This window comes from Loxodonta africana, chromosome 11 (genome assembly GCF_030014295.1).
Source record: "Loxodonta africana isolate mLoxAfr1 chromosome 11, mLoxAfr1.hap2, whole genome shotgun sequence".
Classification (NCBI taxonomy): Eukaryota; Metazoa; Chordata; class Mammalia; order Proboscidea; family Elephantidae; genus Loxodonta; species Loxodonta africana.
Window position 1 is genome coordinate 1,084,461 of NC_087352.1, and position 15,320 is coordinate 1,099,780.

Sequence of the window (15,320 nt, forward strand, 5' to 3'; positions counted from 1 at the left end):
CCCTTTCCTTCTTCTAGAAGAAATCACTTACAGCTCTTAAGGCTGTTTCTTTTGGCATTCACCTGTGTCAAAATCTTAAACTGTAACTTTTATTTTTCAATTTTAGGCATTTTTTTATTTACCACTATTGGATTTTTTTTTTTTATTGGATAGTATGATTTACCAACTTTATTGCCATTCCCACACCCCTCCATGCACACTTGCTCTCAACCACCCTCCTGATATATAATAATAGCGTTTGTATTATTAGAATTGTGTAAACACTATTAAACTGAGGTATTATTTACTGCGTTTGCATTTCCTTTAAAACTCTTTGTCTCTGGAGTTATAATTATGTTTATTTGAATAGTTTTCTATATCCCTATCACCAGTTCATACCCACACCTTGGAATAAGTAGGTTTTCCTCTGAAGATGCCAAAATATCTGAGCTAGTCTTAATCAGTTTCACCTCTGGGTCATCTTTCCTTAAGACTTTGGCTTTGCTACAGTCTGGACTGATTGTTTGCTAGGCCTGATGCTCATTCGCATCCTGGAATCTCTCTTTGTTATTATCCTGGGGATCCCCTTCTTTTCTGTGTTGGATCTCCTCTTTCTTGGAGCCCATATCTTCCTCTTATTTGGTTTATTCCCTCATTTTGGTACGGAACATTCTCAATTAGCTTCCTGAGAAAGGGTATTTGGTGGGTAAATTTTTGGAGACCTAGTACGTCTGAAAAATTTTCTTCTACGCTCACAGTTGATAATTTCTCTGGGTATAGAAATCCACAGCCTGTTTTCTTTTATTCCTTGAACGTCTTAACTTTGTCCCCTAGTATTATGAAGTTTCATGATGGTATACATGGTGTGAATCAGTTTTCATTCATCTTTCTTCAGTTTTGGGAAATCCCATCATTCCTTTGAAAACATTTCTTTCATTTCTCTCTCTCTCTCTTTGGAATTCTTATTACTCAATACTGAATTTCCTAGACTAGTCCATTATTTTTTTTGTTGTTAGTTTTTCAGTCTTATTTTCCATTTCTTTGTGTTTTTATAGTACTTTCTGAGAGATTTCTTTAATAGAAATTAAAAACTCAGAAAGTTTAAGTTAGTTTATTTTTCCAAAGACTCTCTTTTTTTCTGGTAATGTTTCCCTTTTTTATAATATCCTGTACTTGTTTTTTGGATGCAATATTTTATCTCTGAGGGTATTAATGATAGTTTTGTTCTTTAAAATTTCCTTCCCTCTATGACATTTCCATTTCCTCCAATTTTTTTTTCTTTTCTTTTAGTCTCTGTGTTCTATGTCTTCTAGTCTCTGTCTTTAAGTAATCCTTGACTGTCTGCTCATATTTAAGAGTAGTTCTAAAAACTACCGAAAACTATGTGTGTATGAGTGTGGTTTCTTGACCTATGGGATTTATTGATTTCTTTCATTGGGGAAACCCCAAACGTTGGTATGCTCTTGGGTGACTCAGATGCTCCAGAGAAGATTCTTCCATTCCCTCCTCTGGAAGATATGGGCCTGGCTCACAGCATTCTAGGAGCTGAGTGCACTTAGTACTTATTCCCAAACTCCTTCCCATTTTCAGTTTGGTAGCTGTATCAGTTTCAAACTGCTACTACAACAAATTACCGCAAACGTAGTTGTTTACGTAATACAAATTCATTATCTTGCCATTCTCTAGGTCAGAAGTCCGGCGTGTATCAGTGGGCTAAAATCAGTATTTTGTCAGGGCTGCTTTCCTTTCTAGAGGCTCTAGGGAAGATTCTGTTTCCTTGCCTTTTCCAGCTTCTAGAGGCCACCCACATTTTTGGCTTGTGGCCCCCTTCCTCCATATTCCAAGGAAGCAAGAGCAGGTGGAATCCTGCTCATATAGGAGCACTCTGACTCCTTCTTCTAGTTTTAAGGACTTTTGAGATTACATCAGGCATATCCAGATAATCCAGGATAATCTCTTTAATTTAAAGTCAGCTGATTAGCAACCTTAAATCCATTTGCAACTTTAATTCCCCTTTGCCATGTTGGTAACATATTCATAGGTTCCAGGGATTAAAGTATACTCTAGCTGTGCATGCAGTCTTCAAATTCAGAGTCCCTCCAATTCTTCCTCTCCAGTGGGTCAAACCTTGTTATCTCTTAACATGGGGGAAGGGCCCTTATCCTGAATGTCAAAGTGGAATAGGATATCTATGAGTTTCCTTGATTCTTAACAGCTCTCAGCTAGTCTTTCTGTTTTAGGTCTGTTTTCTCCAGGGTTGTTTGATTTTACCAATTTTTAGCCTTTCTGGGCATCTGCAGTGCAAGCAAGGTTCTTTCATGGCTTCTCTGACTGTCAGTGTAGGTTTTAGAATTTTAAGATCTGCTAGTTCCTTCTGTTTTTTCTTGTGTCCTCATGTTCCTTAGACTCATATTAGTGCGTACGAAGAGGAAATAGAGGTAAATACTTATGTTAAGTCTTTCATCTTTAATTAGAAGTTCCACCACATTGACTATACACACATGCTGGCATAGGAGACAATGGGTTGTATTCACCCTTTGGTTACTATGGATTAATCAAAAGAGGGCTAGTATTAAAGTCAGATATACCCTGACTTTGATACAAACTCTGGTTCTTAATAGCATTTTGGTCTTTGACAATTTATTTAGCCTCATCTGAAAAATAAGGAAAGCAATACCTTTTTTGCAGAGTTGTAGAAAGATAATATGAAACAATGCAATGTATGCAAATTATCTAACACAACTATTATTAATACTTTTACTAAATGTAATACTTTTACTAAATGAGGAGGTGACACAGAGGTTAGATTTCACACTTTGTAACCTCAATGCAAGAGGGACAGAATTTTAAATTCAAACTACCTGAAGTCACTCACAATTAAAGTTTCTATCCCCAGGAACCTGTAATGGGCTCAGGAAGAAAGTCCAGTCCTCAACAGCACATAATCCTTGTCCTACGCATATATCCTGAAAAGTGGTAGGTTATTTTCAATTCTCAAGTATTTTTCTCTATGTGATCTAGTGGCATCTCTAACTTCAGGAGGAGGTATGAAAATCACCATCAATAGCCCAAAGCTGATTCCTATGAGGTGGAAGTCAGATACAGCTCCACACTCCAACTTCATCACCATTTCTGACACCAGCCGCCTTCCCCATGGCACACTGTATTCTCTGCTGGGTACAATAATTCACTGCAATGGCCACACAGAACTTACAGACCATACTTACAGTTAAATGGCTTATTAATAAAGTAACATGGTACAACTTGGGATCAGGACCAACAGGCTACAACTCAGGATCAAGATCAGGAAACATGTAGGCAAAGCCTTGAAGCCTCCCCGGAAGTGGAGAGCACATCCCTCCCTCCTTCGGTGTAGGACAATTCTCTCGGCATCTCTCGGCTGTGCAAGCAAGCAGCACCTTCTCCCAGCTGTGCCGGCCTCCTCAGCCAGCTGTGCAGGCCTCCTCTTAGCCCTCTCAGGATAGGCCTCCTCCCAGCCCCTTCAGGACGGGCCTCCTCTTGGCCGGCATGCCCCCTCTTAGCCATGCAGGCCTCTTTGCCTTCGGCTTCCCTGCCATTGGCCTCTCCACTGCTAAATACCCAAGTTCATAGCCAGTTTAGCAGCTTTGTTCAGCTCCCTCAGCTGCACCTGTAGCAGGAGGTTTCTACTGTCACTACCAACTTTGCCGCAGGGCCCCTTCCAGGCCTATCACCACTGGCTATGCCACTGGGCCTCTTCCAGGCCTCTCACTGTCTTCATTGTTACAGCCCTTGACCCATGTTACAGCGCTTTTAGGAGGTTCTTCACCTCCCTTCTATTTCTTCTCTCATCTCTTGTCACCTCTGTGGGGCTGGCTACTTATATAAGAAAACTTGCTGTAAATTTCAATGCATGGCCATCCTAGCAGGGCCGTGTACTGACCAGTCCCCTCAGTGGACCACAAGTCACTTGATTTGCATAGTAAACTGACCAATCCCTGCAAGTTACATAACATAGACCAATCACAGAGCAGACTGCAGCCCAGGGCTAGACAGAAGTATGAAACCATCAAGTTGTTTACAGCTTACCCAGGAAATATCAATCAACTTGGACAAAAAGTAACCAACCCTCTGGGGTAGAAAACTAGGGCAAAGGTAACTTACTCAGAGCTTAGGGAAAAAAATCTCAAGCTAAAGAATCAAAGCAAAAAGCCACATAAAGGAACTCATTTCTCTACAATGTATCAGCTAAAATAAAAGGTTTAAATAAGATCCAGAGTCTAAAGAAATAACGTATAAAATGTCTCATGCTTCACAGTCTGTAATGTTAACTTCTCATAATAAGAACCAGGAAAATCTCAAAGTGAATGGAAAAAGATAATAGATTCCAACAGCGAGATAATAGATACTAGAATTATCTGACAAAAATTTTAAAGTAGGCACCATAAAAATGCCTAAATGAGAAATTATGTAGATGGTTGAAACAAGTGAAAAAAATAGAAAGTCTCAGCAAAAAAAGAAAGGAAGTCTCAACAAAGAAACTAAAAGGTATGAAGAACCAGATAAAACTTTTAGAGCTGAAAAATATGATAAGTAAAATTTTAAAAACTCATGGATGGACTCAACAGCAGACATGGTAGAGACAGCATAAAGAATCAGTGAACTGGAAGACAGAACAACAGAAATGACCAAATCTGAACAACAAAGTAAAAATAGGACAAAAAAGAACAGAGACTTGGAGCTGTCAGTTGATAAAAAAAACTTAACATTCATATCATCAGATTCCTGTAAGGAGAGAAAAAAGGTGAGGCTGAAAAAGTACTCAGCTAATAACTGAAAGTTCCCAAATTTGGCAAAAGACATACATGTTCAAGAAACTGAGCCAGTTGTGAACAAAATAAGGCCAAAGAAATGTATGTGAAAAACAGTCAAACTTCTGAAGACGAAAGACAAATCTCAAAAGCAGCAAGAGAAACACAACACCTTACCTGTATGGAAAAACAATTCAAGTGACAGCAGATTTCTCCTAACAAACCATGAAGGCCAGAAGGAAGTGATAGAACATTTTTCAAAAACTGGAAGACTTGTCAACTCAGAATCCTATATTCTGGGAAAATATCCTTCAGGAATACTTTGTAACTTTCATTTGTGATATATGTTGCAAATGTTTTTACCAGCTTACCATTTTATTTTTTTTCTCATACAAAAGTTTATTCTTATTTTATGTAGTTGAATTTATCAATATTTTCAATTATTGCATCTGAAAGTTTGAAAGGCTTTCCACACACATAGTTTATAAAGGGAATTACCCATGGTTTTTCTTGTCTTGATATTTCTTGGTTACATTTTTGACATTTAGAACTCTGATCCATTTGATGTATGATGTGAGATATTGATCCAGTTTTTCTTTTTTCCAATAGATATACAGTTATCCCAAAAACATTTATTTAAAAAGCTATCTTTTCATTGGTGATTTGAAATACTACCTTTATTGTATACTTAATTTTCATATTTATGCTTGGTTTTTTTCTTTTTATTTTATTGTATTGGTTTATTTGCCTATTTCTGTGCCAATTATACAAGATTCTTGCAGGTATATTTTTTCATACGAACTTTTGAGTCAACGTACCTAACTCTACAAAAAAAAAAAAATTTTGTATTTTTACGGGATATTACATTATATTTAAATATTAACTTGGAGAGAATTGACGTATGTATAGTGCTATTTATTTCTATTTGTTCAAGTACTTTTGTGTCTTTCAGAAGGGTATTAAAATGGAAAATCCTCAAATATACGTAGAAGGGCAAGGCACTCCAAATAGCTAAAGCAATGGTGAAGGAGAAGACTAAAGTAGTAGGATGAACAGTTCCTGATTTCCAAAGATAAAGCTACAGTAATTAAAACAATGCGGTACTGGTATAATAATAGACATATAGACCAGTGGAATAGAATTTAAAGTCCAGAAATAAATCCACAAATCTATGGTCAACTGATTTTTTACAAGGGTGCTAAGTCCATTCAATAGGGAAGGAAGAGTCTCTTCAACAAATTTGTTGTTGTTGTTAGGTGCTGTTGAGTTGGTTCCAACTCGTAGTAACCCTGTGTACAACAGAACAAAACACTGCCCAATCCTGCACCTCACAATTGTTGCTGTTAGAGCCCATTGTTGCAGCTACTATGTCAGTCTATCTTGTTGAGGGTCTTCCTCTTTTTTGCTGACCCTCTCCTTTACCTGGCCTGAGGTCCTTCTCCAGGGACTGATCCCTCCTGATAACATGTCCAAAGTATGTGAGATGAAGTCTCATCATCCTCAGTTCTAAGGAGCTTTCTGGCCGTACTTCTTCGAAGACAGATTTTTTTTTTGTTCTTCTGGCAGTGCATGGTATATTCATTATTCGTCACCAACACCATGATTCAAGGGCATCAGTTCTTCAATCTTCCGTATTCATTGTTCAGCTTTCATATGTATATGAGGCGATTGAAAATACTCTGGCTTGGGTCAGGCAAACCTTAGTCCTTAAAGTGACATCTTTGCTTTTTTTAACACTTTAAAGAGGTCTTTTGCATATTTGCCCAATGCAATATATTGTTTGATTTCTTGACTGCTGCTTCTATGGGAACTGACCGTGGATCCAAGTAAAAGGAAATCCATGACAGCTTCAATATTTTCTCCATTATTCAACAAGTGGTGCTGAGAAAATTGGATTTCTACATGCAGAAGAATCAGTATTTATGCCTCACACTGTACACAAAAACCAATTAAAAATGGATCAAGAACCTAAATATGAAAACTAAAATCATAAAATTCATAGAAGAAAATGTAGTGGTGAGGTTGTGGGACCTCGTATTTAACAATAAATTATCAGATGTGACAACAAAAGCTTAAGCAGCAAAATAAAAAATAGGTAAATGGGACCTTATAAAAATTAAATCTTTTGTACAACAAAGTGCAAAGACAACCTACAGATTGGGACAGAATTTTCCAGAACCACATATCAGATAAGAGCCTAGTATAAAATATATATATATAAAACTTCTACAACTTAACAACAAAAAGACAACCCAATCAAAAAATGGGCAAAGGTCTTGTGCAGTTGACCAAAGAGGATATTCAAATGGCCAACAACCACATGAGCTATTGTTAGGTGCTATCGGTTTGGTTCTGACTTACACCAACCTTATATACAACAAAACGAAATACTGCCTGGTCCTGTGCTATCCCAACAATAATTGATATGTTTGAGCCCCTTGTTGCAGCCACTGTGTCAATCCGTCTCATTGAGGGTCTTCTTTTTCACTGACCCTCTACCTAACCAAGCATGATGTCCTTCTCCTGGGACTGGTCCCTCCTGCTAACATGTCCAGAGTATGTGTGACGAAGTCTCGCCATCCTTGCTTCCAAGGCTGTACTTCTTCCAAGACAGACTTGTTTGTTTTTCTGGCTGTCCATGGTATTGTCAGTATTTTTTGCCAACATCATAATTCAAATGAATCAATTTTCCTTCAGTCTTCCTTATTTCTTGTCCAGATTTCATATGCATATGAGGTGACTGAAAATATTGTGGCTTCGGTCAGGTGTATCTTGATCCTTATAGTGACACCTTTGCTTTTCAACACTTTAAAGATATCTTTTGTAAGCAGATTTGCCTTGTACTATGTTCCTTTAAAAAAATGCCTATAGGAGACCAAACCGTCAACAGCCACTTTAAAACAAAGATGAGAATTAAGGGGGCAGGGAAAACTAGATTAATGGAAATGGAACAACCAGAACAAATATAATGAGAATGTTCACACATTATGGAGAATGTAACCAGTATTACTGAACAACTTGTATAGGAATTGTTGAATGGGAACCTAAACTGCTGTGTGAACCTTCACTGAAAATACGATAAAACATATATTTTTTTTTAAATTCTAAAGTGACTTTAGGTGACGGGAAAGACAACACACAATACAGGCGAGGTCAGCACAACTGGACTAAACCAAAAGCAAAGAAGTTTCTAGAATAAACAGAATGCTTCAAAGGCCAGTGTAGCAGGGCGGGGGTTTGGGGGACATGGTTTCAGGGGACATCTAAGTCAACTGGCATAATAAAATCTATTAAGAAAACATTCTATATCCCACCTTGGAGAGAGGCGTCTCGGGTCTTAAACGCTACCAAGCAGCCATCTAAGATGCATCAATTGGTCTCAACCCACCTGGATCAAAGGAGAATGAAGAACACCAAGGACGCAAGGTAATTATGAGCCCAAGAGACAGACAGGGCCACGTAAACCAGAGACTACATCAGCTTGAGACCAGAAAAGCTAGATGGTACCCAGCTACAACCAATGACTGCCCTGACAGGGAACACAATAGAGAACCCCTGAGGGTGCAAGAGAGCAGTGGGATGCAGACCCCAATTTCTCGTAAAAAGACCAGACTTAATAGTCTGAGACTAGAAGGACCCCGGTGGTCGTGGCCCCCTAACCTTCTGTTGGCCCAGGACAGAAACCATTCCCAAAGACAACTCTTCAGACAGGGATTGGACTGGACAGTGGGTTGGAGAGGGGTGCTGGTGAGAAATGAGCTTCTCGGATCAGGTGGACACTTGAGACTATGTTGGTATCTCCTCCCTGGAGGGGAGATGAGAGGGTAGAGGGGGTTAGAAGCTGACGAAATGGATGTGAAAAGAGAGAGTGGAGGGAGGGAGCGGGTTGTCTTATTAGGGGGAGAGCAATTGGGAGTATGTAGCAAGCTGCGTATGATTCTTTGTGAGACACTGACTTGGTTTGTAAACTTAAAGCACAATAGCAATTAAAAAAAAAAATTCTAAAATGAAGAATGTTAAGAAAGGGCACTCACTGCTCCTGGATGTTTATCAAGCTTACCTGTAAGGAAAGGACATAGGTCATCAAATACTGAAGCCATCATTTCATAGATATGGCCAGCTGCAGTCTTCTTTGGATTTTCATAATCCAACTCTCTGGCAAACTTATAGAACAATATTACTTCAGGAAGAAGGACAAATTTTTTTAACGTAATGTGTTTTAAGTAATAAATCATTCTGGAAGAAAAAAAATCCACAATGAGATATCACCCTCATTAAAATGGAAATGATAAAAAACAAAACAATAACAAAAATGGAAAACAAGTGTTGGTGAGATTGTGGAGAAACTGGAACCCTCATGCATTGTTTGTGGGAATGTAAAATGGTGCAGTCCCTGTGGGGAGCAGTTTGGCGGTCCCTCATAAAGTTGAACATGACCCAGCAATCCCAATCCTAGATATATATCCAGAAGAAGTGAAGGCAGGAATGCAAACAGAAATCCATGCACCAGTGTTAATTGCAGCACTTTCCACAATAGGTAAACGGTAGAAGCAACTGAAATGTCCATCAACAAGTGAATAAATAAACAAAATGTGGTCTATACAGACAATGGACTCCTACGCAGCTGTAAAAAGAAACGAAATTCTAATGCATCCCCCAGCATCGATTAACCTTTAAAACATTATGCTTAACAAAATATGTCAGTCACAAAACATATCGTATGACCTCACTTATATGAAATAAGCAAATATATAGAAACCAAAGAATATTAATGGTTACCAGGGGTGAGAAGGTGGGGAAAAGAGAGTTTTTGTTTAGGGGGAGGGGACTGAGTTCACGTAAATGTTGGTGGGATATTTTGGAAAAGGATAGCAATAATGGTGACAACATGAAAAACGTAATGAGTCTCGAACTGTAAATGTGAAAGTTGTTATATTGGTGAATGTTTTGGTGTGTATCTTTTCAACACAATTAAAAAGTGTGTTAAAATTTCCTTTATATAGGTTTTGCACATTTCTTGTTGTTTTTCCCACATATTTTATCTTTTCCATCATTATCTCTTCTAAGTGGTTATTATTTGCATATATGAAATGTATTGATTTTGTATGTTAATTTTATATCCTGATCCTTATGATTTTAGTTTATCATTAATTATCTTGTATTTCCAGGTATGCTACCATATCTGTAAATACTTTTACTTCTTTTTCAATTTGTATGGCTTTAATTGTTACGGTTGCGTTGGCAAATGCCTCCAATACAGTGTTAAATAAGATTGGAGATAAAAAGCATCCTTCCTTTCTTTCTGACCTAGGTGGGTTAGCTTTAAGGCTAATACCACATTTTTTAAAAAATTGCCATCAAGTCCATTCCAACTCATGGTGACCCCATGTGTGTCATAATAGAACTGTGCTCCATAGGATTTTCAACGGCTGAGACAGCCCTCAGTGGGCCTGGACCTCCAGCCCGTCAGGTAACAGCTAAGCATGTTTTCCATCTGCACCACCCAGGGACTCCGATGTTACACGCACACATGCGCGCACACACATATGTGTATGTATATATGTTCTGTGTTTGTGTAGACACACGCAGGCGTAAGCACACACACGCACACATACATATATGGAGTAGAGGTGGTTCAGTGGTGGAATTCTTGCCTTCTGTTCTTGCCTTCCGCGTGGGAGATCTGGGTTCAATCCTTGGCCAGTGCACCTAACGCAGTCACCACTGGTCGATCAGTGCAGGCTTGTGTGTTGCTTGCTGTACGCTGAATAGGTTTCAGCTGAGCTTGCAGACTGAGACTAGGAAGAAAGGCCTAACGGCCTACTTCCAATACTCAGCCACTGAATAATCCTGCCGCTCACAGCGGCCCAGTCTGTAACAGATCATGAGGGTGGTGCAGAATCAGGCAGCATTTGCTTCCACTGTGCCCCGAATGGGGTGCAACTCAACGGCAGCTGACAACATTTATATATAAACGTACACTGTTAAGGAATAGTCATCAATTTCTGTTTCACTGAGTGACTTGTCAGATGTGGGAACTGAACTTTGTTAAAGGCCTTTTTTTTTTACCATCTGTGGAGGTAATCATATGGTTTTTTCTCCTCAGATTTATTAATACAGTGAATTATTTTAAGAATTTCCTAAAAGTGAACCATTATTTCATTCCTAGGGTAAATTCCACTTGGTCATGATCTATTATTTCTTTAAGTGCTGTTGGATTCTGTTTGCTAATACTTTATTCAGGATTTGGCATTTATATTCATAAGTGAGACTGGTCTTTTTTATGTGTGTGTCTTCCCTCAGATTTATATATTGATGTTACACTTGTTTCACAAAAAGAAAACGAAAAATTGCCTTCTTTTTCTATGCTGTTAAACTATTTAAGAATCATTGGGATAGTCTTTAAAACTTTGGTACCATCCCATGTAAAATCATCTGACCCTAGTGCTTTTGTGTGGGGCAGTTCTATTGTAACTCTGTCTACTTCTGTGAAAATTGGTTCAGCTTTCCATTCACTGGGGTCAATTTTGGTAGAGTGTATTTTTCTATGAGTGCATGTTTTTCCACTGAAGATTTTGAACTTGTTTGCTTAGAATTGTGCAAAATAATCTCATAATGTAAAAATTTCCCAAATTCCTGCCCATTTCCTTGATTAGGTTAGCTATTGGCTTATCTATTGATTTTTTCCTACAGAATCATCATTTACTATAGACCTGTTTTTCTGTTTTCCATCTAGTTAATTTCTGTGTTTATTATTTATTTTCTTCTGCTTTATTTTGTCTTTTGATGTATTCCTAGATTTTTCAGTTAGAAATTTTGATTCATTTCTCTTTAGTCTTTCATTTTTATTAATACACAAGTTTAAGTCTATGAGTGTTCCTCCGATTGCTGCTTTAATTGTATCCCACATATTCTGATACATAGTATATTTATTATTATTACTTTGACAGTTTTCATTGAATTTCCACGTTCACTCAAAAGCTGCTTAATATAGCTTTAAATTTTCTAGGTGGAAGAGCCTTTTGATTTTACATTGTATTGTTAATTTCTATTTTTATTGCATTATGATCACTTACTGCACTTATATTTTTTCTATTTTATATAATTTATTGATGTTTCTTTGTGACCTAATATAAAGTCAGTTTTCATGAATGTTCCAGGTGTGTTTGAGAAGAATCTATGTATTTTCTATTATCAGTGTGTAAAGTTTTATGTATGTCCATATTCTCCTTATTGAGCATGTTGTTAGGTTTTCCAACTGACCTGTCTTGAACTGAGAGTGGTATGTTAAAGTCTCATATTAGCGTGTTTCTATTTCTCCTTGGGTCTTGTATAAGTACTGCAATACTAAGGTGGTTAAGGTGTTACAGAGATTCATAATGGTTATACTTTCATCGCGAAGTGTAGCCTTCAGCGTTGTATTTTTGTCTCAGTTATTATTTTGGTGTTTGAATTCTGCCTTTTATAATACCAGAATTACAATCTTTGCTTTCTTTTCTTATTGTTGTATTTTTCTGATATACCTTTCCCCATTACATTATTTATGCCTTTCTGAATCATTTTATGTCAATAAATTTAGAACTTAGATAATATAAACAAATAAATTCAAACCACACCACCCGTGCTCCATTAGGAATAAACAGAGCATCTAAATAGTCTTATAAATATTAAATAAATTGAAATGAGAAAAATTTTCCCACAAAGAAGACTCCAGACCCAGATGGTTTCACTAACAAATTCTTCCAAACATTAATGACATCAATCTTACATGAAATTTACCAGAATTAGAAAATGAACACTACCCAAATTATTTTATGTCTGCAGAATCTTGAAGTCAACAGATAACAAGGACATTATGATAAGGGTAATTACAGACTCTTCTCATTCATCAGTAAACATGCAGAAATAATAAAAAATAATTAACAAGTTAATCTAGCAATATATAAAAAGGATGATATGATCAGTTGGATTTATTCTGAGAATGTATGGTTAGTTTCAATTTTTAAAAAATCAATGTGGGTGATGTCAGAAGGTTGAAGGGGCTCCCATGGCCATTTCGAACAATCTAAACATCAAAAAGAGTAACAATGGTAATAGATTATGGTAAATTTAATTTTTTTTAATCCAGAAATCCACAGTAATGAAAAAGATAAAAAGGAAAGCTTTTCTCTAAAGAATAATTCCAGCTAATAAATTTAGGAGGAATGAGAGAAGTAGAAAATGATGATTTTGCAATCATCTAATCATAACTGATTCACGTGAGGATCATCAATGGATGCAGCAACCGCCGAGTGAAAAACTGCAGAACAAGGTACATGTTTCAAAGTATCTCTTTTTTACTCTGTTTAATCAAATTCAATCAAACTGCAGATCCTAGTATATTAGCTATCTATTGCTGCAAAACAACTTACCCCAAAATTCAACAGCTGAAAACAACAAACGTTATCTCATACGGATTTAGTATGGAATCCAGGACTGCTGGTCTCTCAAGCTGTTGCCCAGGGGTGCAGTCATCTCAAGGACTGACTGGGGCTGAAGAATCTGCTTCCACAAAAGTGGTTGTTGGAAAGCCTCCATTTCTTGCGTGCTGTTGCTGGAGGCCTTCACTCCTCACTACACGAACCTCTCCATAATCTCCACAACAGGGCAGCTTGCTTAAAAAAAAAAAAAAAAAATTTTTTTTTTTATGAGTCATAAAGAGAGAGGAGAGAAAGACCAAGACACAAGTTGCAGTCTTTAATAACCTAATCTCAGAAGTGATATGCCCTCACTTCTCCTATATGGCGTTAGATACAAAGACCAATCATAGTAGCGTGGGAGAGGACTACACAAGGCTGTGAATACCAGTAAGGCAGGGACCATAAGGGGCCATCTTGGAGACTGGCTACTCACTGGCCCAACAGTATTCATGATCTTCCCACATGAAAAATACACTCAACATATCCCAAGGCTCCAAAAAGTCCCATCCCATTAAAACATCAGCACAAAGTCCAGAGATTCAGGTCTAGGTAGATGTGAACATTGTACTTAGTTCCTTAAGTACACTTTCTCTTGACCTGTGAAACTAAAGAGGCAAGTTATCTGCCCCTCACCCCGCACACACAACATACAATGGTGGGAACAGGTATAGTATAGCTATAGACATGCCTATTCAAAATAGGGGGAAAATGGTACTGGAAGTTAATTAGACAAGAAAAATAAGGAAACAGCACCCAGGTTGGAAAGGAAGAAGCAAAATTATCTCTGCAGTTGAAATAATCTTGTATATAGAAACTCCCACAAAAAAATTGGAATAAATACATTTAGCAATGTTGTAGGATAAAAGATCAAAATAAAAAAAAATTGTATTTTTACATATTAGCAATGAAAGAAAAAAATATAAGAAAATGGTTCCAGGTACAATAGCATCAAAAAGAATAAAATATGTACGGATTAAATTTAACAAAAAAGTACATTGTTTAAAGGAAGATCTAAATAAATGGAAAGACACTCCAAGTTCAAGGATTGGAAGACTTAATATTGTTAAGATTGCAATACTCACCAAATTGATCTACAGATTCAACATAAGCCCTATCAGAATTCCAACTGGCTTTTTGGAAAAGTTGATAAGCTGATCCTAAAGTTCATATGAAAATGTAAGGGGCCCAGAAGAGCCAAAAATATCTTGAAGAAAACTGTTGGAGGATTCATATTTCCCAATTTCAAAACTTACTACAAATCTACAGTAATCAAGACACTGTGGTACTAGCACAAGGATACACATATAGATCAATGGAATAAAATTGAGAGTCCAGAAATAAACCCTTAAATTTGTGGTCAATAGATTTTTGGCAAGGGTGCCAAGACAATTCGGTGAGGGTGAAATAAGTTTTTTTTTTTTTAACAAATGATGTTGGGACAGCTGCATATTCACATGCAAAAGAATGAAGTTGAACCCCTGCCTACCTCACACCATATATATACACACACACATATATATATATACTCAAAATGCACCAGAGATCTTAATGTAAAAACTAAAATTATAAAACTCTTAGAAGAAAACTTAGGAGTAAATCTTCATCACCTTGGTTGACAATGGTTTCTTAGATATGACAAAAGAAAAAATACCATGTATTTTTATGAAATGTTGACTCTTGAGCACATATCTTTAAAATCAGTGTGATGAAATGGTAACTACACATAAACCATTTCTGCTGTATATTGAAGTAAGATTATTGTCTCAAAGAGAAGCATGTGAGCAATTGAACTGTGAGCTGAACTAGCCACTTTTCTTCAAGGAACACCATTTTCATTTGAAAGGACTGACAGACTATGATTTTTCAGACTTGTGTATTTGGCAGACATTTTTTCAGAAATGAGTGAAGTCTGTCACTTCAAGGAAAACAATTTAGAGTATTTGATGCCAATGATAACATTTGAATTTTTACGCAAAATTTGGAATTTTCAAAAATTTGTATCTTCCACTATAAGCATGACAGCTTCCCAGTATTTCAAGACTTTTTGGATAAAATTAGTACTGATATTAACTAATGTAATTCTCTAATATAG